The following is an 11,781-nucleotide window of genomic DNA, read 5'->3' as shown; positions in this document are numbered from 1 at the left end:
AAGAGACATTAACTTAAAGAACTTTGTAGAAAGGCGCTTTATGAAGTTCAGTCCATTTCCTTGTATTAGCTTACAGGCAGATCTGCCCGAACCAATATGGCGGCGCCGTTTACGTATCGCGACCAACGACCAACCCGCTCAATGCGGCGTCTATGTATATATGTCTATGTCCAACACAATAAGACAGGAAGTGAAGTGACTCAACTATCAAATTAAAAGCGGCCACACGAGCTACACAGACATGCAAGAAGTAAATAGACATCGTCATTTAAATTCAAACTAAAGTGTCTGTTTACTTTTGGCATGTCTGTGCAGACTTAGAGACACAAATGTGAGCAGAAAGAAAGAAGGGAAGAAGAAGATGAAGAGGTAGAAGGGAGGAAGAAAATTGATATGATTTATAAACTATTAATTTACTTTCATAAGTTACAGTTATTTATTAGTTAAGATTTCTCCATAATTATAATTATAATTTACTATCACATAAATATTAATCATTATCACCTGCACTTTGCAGAACTGTTGTCATGGTGAAGGGGAACTGTTGTCATGGTGAACCGGAACTGTTGTCATGGTGAAGGGGAACTGTTGAGGGACAGTACTTTATCTGGATATTTGTGAGGTTTGACGATTTTCTCTTTTAGGTTTCTTTTTCTTGTGATGTTCACACATGTTAGTTTGCTCTTCAACAATACATCAGAGTAAGCAATGAGTCGGTTAACTTACAGTTAATTAAAGTGACCGTTAAATGGAAGTCGGCTTTGGGCGGGAAAATGAAACGTTAGCTCTCGAGACTGACCGTTAAGACGCCACAGTATCTCATGATACACACGTTGCTGTGGTGACGTTGAATTTTTAAGGAAATAAAAAGTGTAACTTCACAGCAGAAGGAGGTTTTATTTTGTAAAACACGAACAGGAAGCTTGTGGATCAATAAGTGGCTCTTTACAGGCGGAGTGGAGGAGGGACAGTCCCGGTGAGCGCAGCGGCAGGACGGACGGACATTTTCATCCCGAGTCCAAACAAATTCAGTAACATAAAAAAGACGACGAGCAGAAAGAAAGCCTGACGAGGTATGTGTGACTGTTTTTATTATTATTATTATTATTACTATTATTATTATTATTGTGTTTTTCTCAATCTAATCCACTATTTAAATCTGAGTAACGTCAATTAAATATTGAATTATTATTTTGAAAATATGTGGCTTTAAAGTTTATGTATGTGTGCTGCTTTGTTAAAGTTTCCTTTAGTAACTGTGGGATGTTTGTTATGGCTGTTATCTTTGTGATTTTTACACATGACTGGTTTAACAAAGCCAAATATAGCAGCATAAATAGTATAAATGTCGCTGTTGTAAAACTAACTTTTTCTGTTATATGTGGAGCTTCCCTCTTAAATACAATATAATATTAAAGTAGTTGTTTGTCGTAATGGTTAAACTAAAGGCTAAAGCAGTCTCCGGGGTGTTGTTTCTCGTGTTTCTAAAGCTTGTAGTAAGGCGGAGGGTTTAAAGCCTCTCGCAGGATGAATGGTGTTCAGCACCGCGGAGAGCTCCGGAGCTCTCCGAGGAAGTCTGCTCCGGACCCAGCGGTCAGATCACAGCTGGACTATGTCTCAAAGTCTTCATTTTCCTAAAACAAGTGGAGAAAAAATGACATCATAGTGTTCAAGCTGCCTCGAAATACTTAAAAAAAAATCGTAGTCTGCTTCATCTGGATGAAATATCAGATGGGTTTTGTTCTGCATGCTCTCTCATGTCATGGTTATGGTGGAGGAGATTGTTTTTTTTTAGTATAGGAGCAGAACAGGGAGTCATTAATGGTTACACATAATATAATGTTGCGTAGAGAGGTGTGTACTTTGTGGTGGAAAGCACTCAGTAGGAAAAGTACTGTAGTGCTGTTGTTATCCTTTGTCTCCATGTGTGCACACAGGAGCAAATAATTACAGCTCTGACTGAGCGAAGTGCATTATTTACCCTTAAAAAGACAGATAAAGGCTGGTTTCATATAATGTATTATATAATGAGCCTGAAATATGAGACCAGTGTAATAAAGCCTTTCTTGTGCATCATCGTTTGTTGTGAAAGTGTAAAAACAGTCGGAAAATAGATGAATTACAGCCTTCTGTTTGTTATTCAAGGTGCATCATGACTTTGATGCGGTACCACAGTTAAATCATTTTATTAATATTCTAGAGATTCACTGTCCCTCTATTCCAGGAAAAAGAGCATCACACAAACTTTTGGCCCGTACCCCGCTTCTGGTTCTGCCACTGTACTATGTGTTAATGTCAACAAGGACAAAGAGCTCAGGCCGACACCTAAGCAGATCAACACGTGTGTGTTGTCTGTGTTTGGCAGCCCGGTGTTATTTGTAACCAGGAGTAGACTGATAGATATTTTGGGGACAATGGGGGCAGGAGATGACTAAAACACATCCAGCATTGAATTCTAGAGTAGTAGAGCAAATTTCAGTCAGTATAGTGTAAACTCTGGGTGCAGCTGGTGAGGTTTTCTAATCTATCAGGCACTTTAAAGATATAGCTAGCGGACAAAGTGATGAAAAAGGCTTGGAGTCTCATAAAACCTGTCTTGTTGGTGAAATAGTGCTTTCGGTTTGTTCAGGCTGCAGGTAGAGCAGGTGTTTTTTTTCTCTGTATAGTGAAGCAGCTGAAATGTTGAATACTGAACATGAGCCCAGGGTGCACAAATAATCAGTTTCCTGGTGACAGAATAGTTCCTGCCTTGACTGGCACAAACGTGCCACCTCCTCCCTCCCACCCCCCACAGCACCCATCACTCACCGATCCATCACCCTGCCCACGGAAAGGTGAGAAATCACCACCAGCCCCCGGCCTCAGTCCTGCTACATCTGTCAAAAACACAGGGCATACATACACCCGCACACATTTTTCTCTCTTGTCCCTTTTGAAACAGTCAAATGATTTAATGAATTCCTCTTGTTATTATTTATTCATTTCTTCATATCACTTTCCTTGTTGAATTTCATTGTAATCTTCTATTAAAAAAAAAAAAGCCAGATGGCAGATAAATAGTAAGATCCAAGAATGCACTGTGATCACAATCTTCTTTTGCACTGCATGTTCCTTATTAGCTTTCAGCAGTTAAATGAACATGGAGATCGGATTGGCAGTTTGTTCTTGGAAACTGATGCCTCGTCTTGGATATGCACACTGTTCATGTTTAGATGGCGCATCATTTATCAAACTAAAGATGACAAGCTACATCTTAAATGTCACAGTTTATCATCTTTAGTTTGTTTAATCTTTTATGGTAGATGTTTCTAAAGCTCTTGACACATTATTTTAGACGTGACTTCACGTAAACAAAACAGCAATAACTGACTTCAGTAACAATGATTCACATTGCATGAGCACGAGGGGAGTTTTGACAGTGTAGATAAGCACACACAAAACTTTGGACTTCATAATCATGACCTGAGACTTTCTTGTGACAAGTGAAAACATCACTTTGTCTAATCGCTTGAAACCAAATGTAACTTAAAAGTACCCTGTAGAGGTTTTGTCACTAGTAGTGCTGAGCAATGCTTTAACAAGTCAAATCAAATCAAATCAAATTTTATTTGTATAGCCCAAAGTCATAAAGTACATTTGCCTCAGGGGGCTTTTCAATCTGTACAGGGAGTGACACCCTCTGTCCTTAGACCCTCGGTTCGACTGAGGAAAAACTTGCCCACAAAAAACCCTGACCCAAGTGGGTCTTTGTTTTGTTTTTTGTACCTTGCACAAGCATGCTGGTCAAGCAATACATATTCTTCCTGTTGTTTTCACTCTATCCCACTGATCTATAAGTAGCTCAGATGCTCCACTAATGTAGCAAACGTTCCAGCAAACGCAGTAAAGAAGACTGCTAACAAGTCAACATGGATATAAACAATGCACAACAACATCAATGTTGATAGACCTCAAGGATACACATAATTTGTTCTGATGTTTCTTGTTTGCTTTACAAGGAAACTCCACAGAGCATCCTTAACACTTTAGAGGCATCATTAAGAGGGATGTGAACGTCGTTTTTTGTCCCAACCAACCCATCGTTCCCTTCACAGAAACAGAGACAGACACAAACACACACACACACACACACACACACACACACAAACCTCTGTATACTGATACTCCGTTGGCAAAACGGATAATTTCAGATGTTTGAAATTGTGATATGTTTCCCTCTTATTGATCATGATGACATGGCGGATATGTAGTAACGTGATTCCTTGATTCCTCTGGTACAGTAGCTACACCCTGTGGGGGATGCTCAACCGCCCCCTCTCTGACCCTTAAGGAGATAATAAAGATATTGTTTCCTGTTGTTCAAGTCTGAATAAGTGGTAATGAATTCATGTTTTTTTTCTTTGCAATGTTAAAATCATCTAAAATCTCAAAAGAACGAGTAGTTTGTTTTATGGAAAGATTTATGCGTGTGTACCGCAATCCTGTCGTCTGTATTCGTGCATATACATCCTGTACGTCATATAGCCCACAAAGTAAATGTATAATGTACCTATAACTATTTATTTTAATACATGTTGTACTATGCATGCCCACCATCATCTGTGTGTGTGTGAGTGTATAAATGAACAGCATGTGCAGAGCAGCATGTTGACAGGTGTCCATTTGAATGTACAAGCTGGAGGAGAAGTAACGGTGGAAAGGAGGGGGTGGTGGAGTGCGTGTATTTGCAGGTGTGTGTCTCCGTGTGCACTCTAGGTTTTGTGTGTGTTAGCGCAAGCAGAAGTGAGAGAGAGGCTGCGAATGCTGAATTGAAAGAAAAGGGAAAGCATGTATGAGGGAGGCAAAGTGAAAGAGAGCGTAGAGGGAGAGTGGTCTATGTGTTATGTAAGTGTATGTGTGTTTATGTGTGTGTGTGTGTGTGTGTGTGTGTGTGTGTGTGTGTGTGTGTGTATTCTGTAGGCCTACAGATTAATCCAGTGGGTTTTATCCTCAGTGAATGGGACAGTGGAGCTTTGCAGCGATTATCCCTGCAGGCCACAGATGATTGCTTTGAATCTCCTGTACGTCCCACACCGCCATGTTTCCCTGCCTGCACATTATTCTGTCTGGCTGATTTATTGTGAATTGCATTGATGTAAACCAAAAGTGGACAAGATGATAGAATTTAAGTTGTCTGTAGGTGGCTGCAGATGCTAGAAGCATTATTCCACTTCACTTCTGCACAAGTCTGTGTCCACTTCTCTGGTTAATCTGCCTGTCCCAGTCCAAGCCCGCCCGCTGTAGCTTTTCTGTCTGTCCAGCCGCCTTCATATTATATAACGAGAAAATGTCAGAAGTGCAATCTGCTGAGACAAAAACGCCTAAACACTGGGAAACCATTTGTCAATCGGGCCTTGTAATCTTCTGTCACAGCGAAGGTGTTAAACTCTTAAATGGTAAGTTTTTACACTCACTGCCAGGTGGTCAGGTTGTGACCTTGCTCAGTCACTGAGTGGCAGCTGCATGCCATTACTCTGTGGAATAACAGTGTTACATGAAACTTAAACCATAAAATTGAGTAATTATGAAAAACATAGGGCGTGCAAATTAGAGGCAGGTGCTTTGGGGATAGTAAGCTCTAAAATGTGGTCTGTCAAAAATCACTTTTTCAAAGGTATTTCACTGGTAACCAGTGCATTAACTACATGCTCAGGCATTTACCCTCCTGATTTCCACAGTGATTTTCCACAGCAGATTTCTCTCTGTGTGTCCTTCCCGTCTCTCCATAGGGAATGTTTTAATTCGTTGAGGCCATATTGTCACGGCAGGCGTTGCTATGGGCAGAAAACCAGCGCTGTATGAGCTTTTCCTACCTTGTTCCATTCACATTCAACCACTGTGGAAATCCGGAGACTTGAAATAAAACTGTTTTCTGAACATCTGACATCCGTCCTGCAGTTCTGAATACTTTGAATTTAAAAGTCAGTGCGTTTGTAAACCGTGTTTCAGCTTTTTAAAATGTTCCAGAATGTTTCTGCCCTTCACATGAGAGGTTCAGAAAAGATCTGGTAATGATCTGATAAATCCATATTAAACAAATATAGTACGAGTAAAAATGCGATAAAGGACCAGGACCAGTCACACAATGACTGAAGGTCCTGATTTTGTGTCAGTCTATTTCAGACAGATGTTGTTCTGGTATACGCTTGTTAGACTGCTAAAGAATGCTGTGAACCATGCATTTGTGTGTGTGTAAGTGGCTGTTGGTACATGCATGGTATATTAGCAGTCAGGCATGAAGTGGTGGGTGTACTGTCTGAATAGTTTAGTCCTCAGGCTCCCATCATGCTCCGTGGCCTAGCCATGTCTTGGCATGTGTTTACTGCTTATAGGTCAGCAGGGATGTAGAGTGTATGCACAGGTTTGTACTAAACAAGCAATATTTTGTCTGCTCGTAATGGAAATCTATCATGTAATATGTTTTTGTCAATTGACTAATAAGCATTCTATTTTAGTAATAGACGCATGAATTGATAATCCTTTCTGCATAAGCTTTAAGTCCTTGATCGACCACACAACCAGCATCAACAGCAGCAGTGTAAAGGTCAGAGCCACAGTGCTCCAGCTTCATTTGATCCACGTCACACCCGTGGTGTTAAACACAACTCTCATTTGCCCTGGAGTCAAATGTGCTGTATAAATTAAGTTTTGCTCACTTGCTAGAGGCTGGATGCTAAAATAAAGTATACGTCTGAAACATACATAACATTAGCCTACAATTTATACATACAACAACGAGACTGTTGCATTTTGATGCAAGTAATGCAATCCAGATTACATTTTCTATTAACATAAACAGGAAATGTTGTTAATTAAGACAAATCAAATCAATTTTATTTGTATAGCCCAAAGTCACAAAGTACATTTGCCTCAGAGGGCTTTACAATCTGTACAGGGAGTGACACCCTCTGTCCAAAAAAGTAGGTCTTGTAATACAATATTAAACTCTTTTATATGGTTATGTTTCTGAACTGACGACGAAGATTAGAGAAACATTTAGAAATTAAAAAATTACCTTCAGACACAATGTGTGTTTTTTAACCTTTTGTTGCAGCGCTTTGTGCAGCTGCCATCCACTATAACAAATGTGTGCTTGATTCATTAAAAACAAAGAAAAAAACAAGCCTTTAAACGTAATCCAGGCAGCGACAATTACATTTGTCACCACAACTTAATTGGAAAAACAATTTAGTGCTTTGCAAACATAATCTGTAGGAGACAAGAAATCAAACGAGGTCACTGTGTGGATAAAGTGAATGGACGGAACAGATTCTGTTTGATGTCTAAATGATTTGACGCAGCAGCACACAAAGACAAACAACGAAACATGAGCTACAGGAAGTGAAACACTGCAAAAAAACAACAACAAAAAAAACAAGCGGTGAGATACTTTACCTTGCTGAGTCTGACAGGTTTGATTGAATGTATTGTTCCAAGTGGTGCAGACCAGAAAGGTGCAAATCGACTGACCAGTGAATATAAAGAGGTGAATGACAGAGCATGTGAACATATTTGTAGGAGTGTAACTGAAGGGTATCAGCCTCTCCGTCTTAACAAGAGTCTCTCTGATGCCAGGATGAGTGTTTTTCCAAAAGTAGGAGCTGCAGGGTTACATGTCTGTGTGTGATATATTACAATGTACTGACTGCAACAAAATATGGAAAGAAATCAGCACATGAAACAGACTTTTAGCTCATGGAAACAGTGAGACTTTTTGATATTGCACTCATTTCATATTCTATAATCTCCATGGCAGTCAAATATAATGTTGATAAGGTGGTGAAGGTACCAGGGGCTTGGACTCTGGCCTACCTGCTTGCAGGTCTAGTTATGATTAGGACAACACCACCACCATTGTGATTAGTGTTATTTACACCGCACACAGACAATGAATGAACAAATCTGTGCAGTACAATGCAATCTGCAGTGATGTTATACGTATTAAGTCTGCAAATAATTATTATCAATTAATCTCTTGTTTTCTGGCTTTCACTGTATCCAAAAGCCTAAGGCGGTGTCCTCAAATGTCTTTCAATAATTGTTTACCAAAATAGGTGGTGATTAATTTATTGATTGATAACTAATCGATTAATAGACTGATTGTTGCAGATTTAGTGAGTAAGCATCTTTGGAACCACTGGTTTGGGTTTTTTAAGGTGGACTTCTAGGGACCAAAGATAGTTACATGTTAGTAAGATTGTCATATTGGATGGCTGCATGGGATAGAAAATAGCTACGTGTATGTACAAAAATACACTTGGACCTGTAAACACACACACGCACACACACACACACACACACAGCTGTTGCATTAATAATGTTGACCTGGTTTTATCCAGTGAATAATGAAACATGCTTCTGCTTTGATGTGGTATGATGTTGGACCCTCCCACACACACACACAGACACAGACACAGACACACACAGACACAGACACACACACACACACACCTATACCCTTGCCTGCCCTGCTGCTGCTCTCCTCCGTCCTTGAACCAGTTCTCCCTGTGTGATGATGTTTTCAGTTTTCGAGTGTAGAGAAGCGTTAACCTTGACAGAACACACACACACAGTTTATAATGTGACACGGGGGGTCTGCACTGTTCCTTTTCTTTTAGTTTAAATGGACTGAAGAGACAAAGTGAGCACTGGGGGCATGTCTATGTTATCATTGCAGAGATTATTATGAAGTCTTAAGCTGCAGTCTGGTTTATGCACTGCTGTAATTCTCAAGAACAATTCAAAAAGAAAGATAAAGATGGAGGGAAGACGGGAAGTCAAGTCTTTTGCAAATAGAGGAGGGAGAGAGGGAATAGGAGGAGGTTAAATGTTCCTCAAAGAGACTCTGCTCGGTGTTTCAGTGATTTTTGCTGAGGGAAGAGATGTGTGTGAACCAAAAAAAGAAATCTCACTGTGTTGAAATCTTCATCTTTCCCTCATGCATGCTCTTCCCGTAGGGTCAAATTGTTGCCCTTCTTGAATCCCACTGGCTGCCTGGGGTTCACTTTTGTGCCGTTCAGTTCTACACAAGCAGCTTTGCTCCCAATTATACAAAGAAAAGGAGCGTTACAGAAATAGCAATGCTAATTTTCAGTCGCACTGTGCCCACCGCCTCTATAACTAATCCACAAACACAAATGCATGAAAGGGAGAGAAAAGTGCACCAGCTATCGTACAAAATCCCTCAGATTTAGGTTAGTGCGTCTATAAACCTGTGAGAAACGCACAACTGAACAACTGGCAAGCTGACCTGGTTTTCCTGACTGTGAATTTCAGTGCAACCAGCCAGATGTCCCATTTCCTTTAAAAACATTGTTTATCTCAGCTGAACATAGCACTTGATTGATAGCAGTCTTGTTGGTTCAGAGTCGAGGCAGTTTATCACGACAGCCTGACAGTCTGCTACAGTGAACAAGCATGACTTCAGCTGTTTTATCCTGGATCTCTCCTGAATTAGTCCTACATGCTATGGAAGAAACTGCCTTCTCTGTATTTAGCATTTTCTCTCAAAAGCATCAGGACATATCTTTATATTTTTCTCTTTTTGTTCATGTTCACAGAACTCAAACCTGCAGAAATACTTTCTATATGTCAACTGATAAAATATGTGAATGTCCTTTGCGTCTGGATTCAAATACTTCGTTTTACCTGTGCTGGTGTTGGTGAGATTGTGGTGGACTGGTGGCGGTTGAGTACTGGATAGGATTTCAGTGCAAAATGCTGTAACCTGATTAAAGTCTGCTGTGTACTGGACTGGATTCATCCAACAAAAGGCACACGATGAGACAGAACAGCTTCAAGTGTGACGTGTGACAGCAAGTGAAAGTGTGTTCTTGTGAACTATGTTGGCTGCCTAAGTTTGGATGAAGGGAGGCTGGTGTTATTTTCTTTACAGTGCAAGTTAATATACAAGTTATCATACCCTTCAATCAGCGGACACACTTCACACACAGCCCCTTCAGAGTAAAGTGCTCAATGTCCACAACTATGCATGCAACTATGCTTATACTTGGCTTTTTCAGTCACCCCAATCACCCCGCTTTATGACTGCATTTTTACTTCATTGATATTTAAAATTTATGAAACATCGCTGATATAATAATTGAATAATAAAAAGAAACATTCAGCATTATTCAGGACAAAGGGTATATATGCATTTTGTATTCCATTATGGTTGTCCGATATATTAAAGGTCCCATGTTTTACACTTCTCTAGTGTTTTATTTGAAGTTTTCATATCCAGAAGAAGATATTTTTCTGGTTTTAAATACCAAAAACATCTCAGTACAGTTTTACATGGCCTCTCTCATGCTTCTCTCTAGAGCTCTATTAAGAACTGGGCGTTTTGTGTTTTAACGAGCCTTTCTTCTGATTGGCTGACTGTTTTCTGAGTGGAGCGAGTGGAGAGTTTCTGAATATGTTGCATTTCTCTGTTGATTGAGTGTTTTGATACTTTCACAGTATTTATATAGCACCTAGACACTTTTAGTGTGATAGCGATACAATAACTACTTGTCAAATACATGATCCTGATGTAGTAATACACTAAAAACACTTAAGGTACTGTGGATCCTATTTGATTGCGACTGGAAACTGCAATGTTGTGGCCGTCTATCACATCAATATATGTAAAAAGTAACACTGTCTTGTCTCTATGAAGGCATAGTGTACTTTTGTGTGTTTTCAGTATTTTCACAGTGGAATTTTCCATTTGTATGCTTTAACAGGATTTTACTTTGTTTCCTGAAATAGCTTGTAATTGGATACTTCCATGACTGGGGCTGTGAAGCTGTGTGTTAATCATGTCAGCCTTTGACAGTGTTAATCCAGTCCTCCCTCTGTGCCATAACTGTCGGGCTGCTCTGTTCTGCTGCCCTCTCTTCACATACACGGCATGAAACAAACTTACCAAGTTCAAATCTTGTCATGAGATGGTAGCCCGTGTGGTGTGCTGGTACTTGATGGCTTGAGAAGGAAAAGTGGTGGTGGTGGTTGTGGTGGTGTTGGCGGTGGTGGTGATGGATGTGACACAAGAGGTGGGAGGCAAACAGATTCAGACAAGAACGTACATGGAGACAAATCCAGGACAGACGTAGGAGTCTACATATTAGCAGGTGGACTTTTCACTGTTCAGTGTGACAGATGAAGATTTGGTCCAATTATAAAACACTTCTTTACGTCATAATAAACAGTGAATATGCTGCTTTGTTCAGGTTTTTACCTGTTTTACACATTGAGATCTTCATCCTGACTCTTTACAAATCTCCCCATCCTGTTTCCTCCTCTCCCTTTAACAGCTTTTAGGATTACTTCTATTAATATTCTGATCAATAATTCATTGGTGCCCTTTTAATGTCTCCATTTGAGTCAATGTTCTCCCAACACACCTTGAATTTGTTGACGAGGAGCACTCATTGCTCTGGAGGGGTTTCTCTGCACTTCTAGACATTTCTTGTGATTATTATGTTTTATTTTGTCCTCATCTTGTTGATGTAATGATTTGTATTGAGTTTCTGTAGGTGGCCAGATTTCGGGCATAATGGCTTCTCATGCTGAAAATGTGAAACTGTATCACCTCCTGTGAGTTGGATGATTTGACTTGGAAAAGTCCCGAATGACACTGGAAAGTATTGAGCTGGAAATTGTATCATCGCTGTGTTACATCATGAATTTATTTATAATAGTATAGATAGATTGTTCCCTCTTTCTGCACTGTTTACATTCAGAGACAAGAGAGGGCAT

At 39.9% G+C, this 11,781-nt stretch overlaps 1 protein-coding gene across 2 annotated transcripts in view; it reads left to right on the top strand.

Moving 5' to 3' along the window:
- The first annotated feature begins 546 nt into the window (after positions 1-546).
- Positions 547-11,781, top strand: part of LOC104920738 (synaptosomal-associated protein 25-A) — a 34,391-nt gene continuing 23,156 nt past the window's right edge. The window contains exons 1-2 of one of the 2 annotated variants that reach the window (XM_027281759.1): positions 547-622; positions 952-1,073. The gene's annotated coding sequence lies outside the window, so the exon portion shown is untranslated. Of the gene's footprint in view, positions 623-938; positions 1,074-11,781 lie in introns of those variants that run through there. The other variant, XM_010733092.3, reaches the window with a different exon arrangement.

The sequence above is a fragment of the Larimichthys crocea genome, chromosome VIII (assembly GCF_000972845.2).
Source record: "Larimichthys crocea isolate SSNF chromosome VIII, L_crocea_2.0, whole genome shotgun sequence".
In the NCBI taxonomy this organism is placed as follows: Eukaryota; Metazoa; Chordata; class Actinopteri; family Sciaenidae; genus Larimichthys; species Larimichthys crocea.
This window is presented reverse-complemented; position numbering and strand designations above follow the sequence as displayed.